This window comes from Gracilinanus agilis, chromosome X, assembly GCF_016433145.1.
Source record: "Gracilinanus agilis isolate LMUSP501 chromosome X, AgileGrace, whole genome shotgun sequence".
Lineage (NCBI taxonomy): Eukaryota > Metazoa > Chordata > Mammalia > Didelphimorphia > Didelphidae > Gracilinanus > Gracilinanus agilis.
Window position 1 is genome coordinate 41,183,174 of NC_058136.1, and position 6,068 is coordinate 41,189,241.

A 6,068-nucleotide genomic window follows, 5' to 3' on the forward strand; every position below is an offset into this window, starting at 1 on the left:
TTGTCATATCTCCACAGGGGGTCGGGCCCATTAACTATTAGCTGCGTCTTTGCCCCCAACCACTTTTCCCATTTCGACAATAGGGAGGGGCCATCACTGTGAGCTTTGGACCATAACCTCTTTTTATCATATCTCTATAGGGGGTAGAGGCTGTAACCTGTTAGCTTTCCACATGCCCCCATCTTTATCATATCTCTACAGCCTGTGAGGTCATCACCTGTTAGCACTGGAGCTGCCCCACCCTTGTCACTTCTCTACAAGAAGAATGGGCCATCAGGTTTGAACTCTGGACTTGACCACCCTCCTTATCACCTCTCTGCAAGGGGGAAGGTCAAGCACCTGTTACTTCTATACCTGACCTTGTCACATCACTATAGTGGGTAAGGGCCATCACCTATTACCTCTAGGTCTATCCATTTCCACATCTCAGTTAAGGTAGGGGCCATGGCAGTTTGTTGACTCCAGACCTCTCCCAATGGATAGAGACCATCACCAGGTAACTCTGGACCTCTTCCTCTCCTTTTCCCATCTATACCTAGTATAAGGACACTTACCTCTTACCTATGGAGCTTCCCTCCTGCTTGCTACATTACTACATGGGATAGGCGCCATCACCTCCTAGCTCTGAACCTGCCCCTATACTTGTCACATCTCTACAGTGGGGAGGGGCCATGGCAGGTTGTTAGCTCTGGACTTTTTCCTCTCCTTGTCACTTCTCTACTTGGGGTACAGACCAGCCCCACACCTTGTCACATTTCTAAAGGGGTGGGGGCAATCACCTGTGAACTCTGGATGTCTCCCCCTCCTTGTAACATCTCTACAGAGGTTAGGGGCCATCACCCATTCTCTCTGGATCAGTTAGCCTCCTTTTCACATCTCCACGGGGGAATGGGTCCATCACTCATTAGCTCTGTACCTTTCCCCTCCTTATCTCAACACTACAGGTGACTGGGGCAATTACCCATTAGCCCTGGAGCCATTTCCCTCTGTATCACATCTCTACAGTTGGTAGGGGCCATCATCTGTTGGCTCTGAGTCTGCTTCCCTCCCTCCAGGTCTCATCTCTACAGGGGTCAGATCCATCACCAGTTGCCTCTGAATATTCCTTCTTCCTTGTGACATCACTACAGTTGGTAGCAACCATCAACTGTTAGGTAAAGCCCTTCTCCCTCCTCACAAATGTATGGGGGCAGGGAGCCATTACTACTTGGTAGCTCTGGACCTTCCCCCTTTTCGTTGCATCTCTCAAAGGAATAGGGATCATCGCCTTCTACCACTGGACCTCTCCCCATTATTGTCACATCTCTACAGGAGTAAAGGCCTTTCCCTGTTAACTCTGGACCTGCCACACTCCTTATCACTTCTCTACAAAGGAGGGGTGATCACTGTTATCTGACCTCTCCCCAAACTTTTCCCATTTCTACAAGATATAGAGACCAGCATCTCTTACCTCTAGAGTTTAGACCTTCCCCCTGCTTGTGGCATCTCTACAGTGGGTAAGGACCATCACCTGTTACATCAAGGTCTATCCCCCTATTTTCACATCTCAGCTAGAGGTACGGGCCATGGCAGTTTGTTGACTATAGACCTTTCTCAGTGGTCTAATCACCATTAGCTCTAGACCTTTTCCTTTTCCCATTTCTACCTAGTATATGGAAAATTACCCCTTAGCTATGGAACTTACCTCCTGCTTGTCACATCACTACATGAGGTAGGTGCCATCACCTCCTAGCTCTGAACCTACCCCTATACTTGTCACATCTCTACAGTAGGGAGGGGCCGTGGCAGGTTGTTAGCTCTGGACCTTTTCCTCTCCTTGTTACATCTACCTGGGGTACAGACCATCAGCTGTTAGATCCAGACCAGCCCCACACCTCACATTTCTAAAGGGGTAGGAACAATCACCTGTGAAATCTAGATGCTTCCCCCTCCTTGTAACATTGCTACAGAGGTTAGGGGCCATCACCCATTCTCTCTGGATCAGTCAGCCTCCTTATTTCATCTCCACAGGGGGAATGGGTCCATCACTCATTAGCTCTGTACCTTTCCCCTCTTCATCTCAACACTTACAGGTGATTGAGGCAATCACCTATTAGCCATGGACCCATCTCCCTCTGTATCACATCTCTACAGGAGGTAGGAGCCACCATCTGTTGGCTCGTGGTCTGCTTCCTTCCAGGTCTCATCTCTACAGGGGTCAGATCCATCATCAGTTGCCTCTGAATGTTCCATCTTCCTTGTGACATCACTACAGTTGGTAGCAACCATCAACTATTGGATCTAGCCCTGCCCCCCCTTCTCACAGCTGTATGAGGGAGGGGGCAATTATGACTCTTAACACTGGACCTTCCCCCTTTTTGCTGCACCTCTTCAGAGGATAGGGATTATCACCTACCAGCCCTGGACCTCTCCCCATCCTTGTTACATCTCTACAGGGGTAGAGACATACACCTGTTAACTCCAGACCTTCCCCCTTTCTGTCTCAATACTACAGGTGATTGGGGCAGTCACCTATTGGCCCTGGACACATCTCCCTCTGTATCACATCTCTATAGGCAATAGGGGCCATCATCTGTTGGCCCTGGGCCTGCTTCCCTCCAAGTCTCATGTCTACAGTTGGTAAAGGCAATCACCTGTTACCACTAGGTCTATCCCCCTATTTTCACATCTCAGCTAGAGGTAGGGGCCATGGCAGTTTGTAGGCTCTAGACCTCTGCCAGTGGGTAGCAGCCATCACCTATTGCATTGGACCTCCTCTCCTCCTTTTCCAATCTCTGTCTAGTATATGGACAATTACCATTATTTATGGCCCTTCCCTCCTTCTTGTCACATCACAACATGGAGTAGGTGCCATCATCTCCTAGTTCTGAACCTGCCCTGGTCCTTGTCATATCTCTACAGGGAAAGAGGCCTTCACCTGTTAACTCTGGACTTGTCCCAGTCCTTATCACATCTCCACAGTGGGTAAGGGCGATCACCTGTTACATCTAGATCTATCCCTCTATTTTCACATCTTAGCTAGAGGTAGGGGCCATGGCAGTTTGTTAGCTCTAGACCTCTCCCAATGGATAGAGACTATCATCAGGTAGCTCTGGACATCCACCCATTCTTTTCCCAACTCTACTTAGTATATGAACCATTACCCCTTTGCTATGGACCTTCCCTCATCCTTGTCACATCACTACATGGGGTAGGTGCCATCATCTCCTAGCTCTGAACCTGCCCCTATACTTGTCACATCTCTACAGTAGGGAGGGGCCATGGCAGGTTGTTAGCTCTAGACCTTTTCCTCTCCTTGTCACATGTCTACTTGGGGTACAGACCGGCCCCACATTTTGTCACATTTCTAAAGGGGTGGGGGCAATCACCTGTGAACTCTGGATGTTTTCCCCTCCTTGTAACATCTCTACAGAGCTTAGGGACCATCACCCATTCTCTCTGGATCAGTCCCACTCTGTATCACATCTCCATGGGGAGGGGGAGGAAGGGAATGGATCCATCATTTATTAGCTCTGTACCTTCTCCCTCCTTGTCACAGCACTACAGGTGATTGGGGAAATCACCTATTACCCTGAACCCATCTCCCTGTGTCACATCTCTACAGGCATTAGGGGCCATCATCTGTTGGCTCTGGGCCTGCTTCCCTCCTGGCCTCTTCTCTACAGGGGTCAGATCCATCATCAGTTGCCTCTGAATGTTCCTTCCTCCTTGTGACATCACTACAGTTGGTAGCAACCATCAACTGTTAGGTCTACCCTTCCCCCCCCCTTCTCACAGCTGTATGGTGGAGGGGACTATTACTACTCTTAGCTCTGGACCTTCTGCCTTTTTAGTTGCATCTCTCCAGGGGATAGAGATCATCACCTTCTAGTCCTGGACTTCTCCCCATTATTGTCACATCTCTACAGGAATGAAGGCCTTTCCTTGTTAACTCTGGACTTTCCACCCTCCTTATCACTTCTCAACAGAGAGCAAGGACCATCAGTCTTTGTTATCTCTGACCTCTCCCCAACTTTTTCCCATTTCTGCAAAGTGTAGGGGCCATCATCTGTTACCTCTAGGTCTATCCCCCTATTTCCACATCTCAGTTAAAGGTAGGGGGTCCTTGGCAGTTTGTTGGCTCTAGACCTCTCCCAGTGGTTAGAGGCCATCACCAGGTAGCTCTGGACCTCTTCCCCTCCTTTTCCCATCTCTACAGGGTACATGGACAATTACCCCTTAGCTCTGGACCTTCCCTCCTGCTTGCCACATTACAAATGGGTTAGGTGCCATCATCTCCTAGCTCTGAATTGGCCCCCATAATTGTCACATCTCTACAGCAGGTAGGGGCCATGGCAGTTTGTTATCTCTGGACCTTTTCCTCTCCTTGTCACTTCTCTACTTGGAGTACATACTAACCCCCACCTTGTCACATTTCTAAAGGGGTAAGGGCAATCACCTGTGAACTCTGGATGTTTCCCCCTCCTTGTAACATTGCTACAGAGGTTAGGAGCCATCACCCATTGTCTCTGGACCAGTCCTCCTCATTACATATCCCCAGGTGGAATGGGTCCATCACCCATTAGCTCTGGACCTTCCCACTCCATGTCTCAACAGTACAGGTGATTGGGGGAATCACCTATTAACCCTGGACCCATCTCCCTCTGTATCACATCTTTACAGGAGGTAGGGTCCATCATCTATTGGCTCTGGGCCTGCTTCCCTTCAGCTCCCATCTCCACAGTGGTCAGATCCATCATCAGTTGCCTCTGAATGTTCCTTCTTCCTTGTGATGTCACTACAGTTGGTAGCAACCATCAACTATTAGTTCTAACCCTGCCCCCTTCTCACAGCTGTATGGGGGAGGGGAGCCATTACTACTCTTAGCTCTGGATCTTCCCCCTTTTTGTTGCATCTCTAAAAGGGATAGGGATTATCGCCTACTAGCCCTGGACCCCTCCCCATCCTTGTCACATCTCTACAGGGGTAGAGGCATTAACTCCGGACCTTCCCCCTCCTTGTCTCAACACTACAGGTGATTGGGGCAGTCACCTATTAGCCCTGGACCCATGCCCCTCTGTATCACAGCTCTACAGGCATTAGGGACCATCATCTGTTGCCTCTGGCCCTGCTTCCCTCCAGGTCTCATCTCTACAGTGGGTAAGGGCAATCACCTGTTACCACTAGGTCTATCCCCCTATTTTCACATCTCAGCTAGAGGTAGGGGCCATGGCAGTTTGTAGGCTCTAAACCTCTGCCAGTGGGTAGAGACTATCACCTATTGCACTGGACCTCCTCCCCTCCTTTTCCAATCTCTGTCTAGTATATGGACAATTACCCATTAGCTAAGGACCTTCACTCATCCTCATCACATCACAACATGGGATAGGTGCCCATCATCTCCTAGTTCTGAATCTGCCCCAGTCCTTGTCCTACCTCTACAGGGAAAGAAGCCTTCACCTGTTAACTCTGGACTTTTCCCCCTCTATGTCTCAACACTACAGGTGATTGGGGAAATCACCTTTTAGCCCTGGACCTATCTCCCTCAGTATCACCTATCTAAAGAGGTAGAGGCCTTTACCTATTAAATCTGGACCTGACCCCATCCTTGTTACATCTCTACAGTGGGTAAGGGCCATCACCTGTTACCACTAGGTCTATCATATTTTCCCATCTCAGCTAGACGAAGGGACAGTGGCATTTTGTTGGCTCTAGACCTCTTAGAGGCCATTACCAGTTAGCTCTGGACCTCTTCCCCTCCTTTTCCCATCTCTACCTAGTATATGGACAATTACCCATTAGCTATGGACCTTCTCTCCTATTTGTCACATAACTACATGGGGTAGGTGCTATCATATCCTAACTCTGAACCTGCCCCCATACTCATCACATCTCTAAAGGGGTCATGGGTGTTAGTTCTGAACCTTGTCACATCTCTACTTGGGATACAGACCATGACCCATTAGATTCAGACTATCCCCACACCTCACATTTCTAAAGGGGTAGAGGCAATCACCTGTGATCTCTAGATGTTTCCCCCTCTTTGTAACATCTCCACAGAGGTTAGGGTCCATCACCCATTGGCTCTG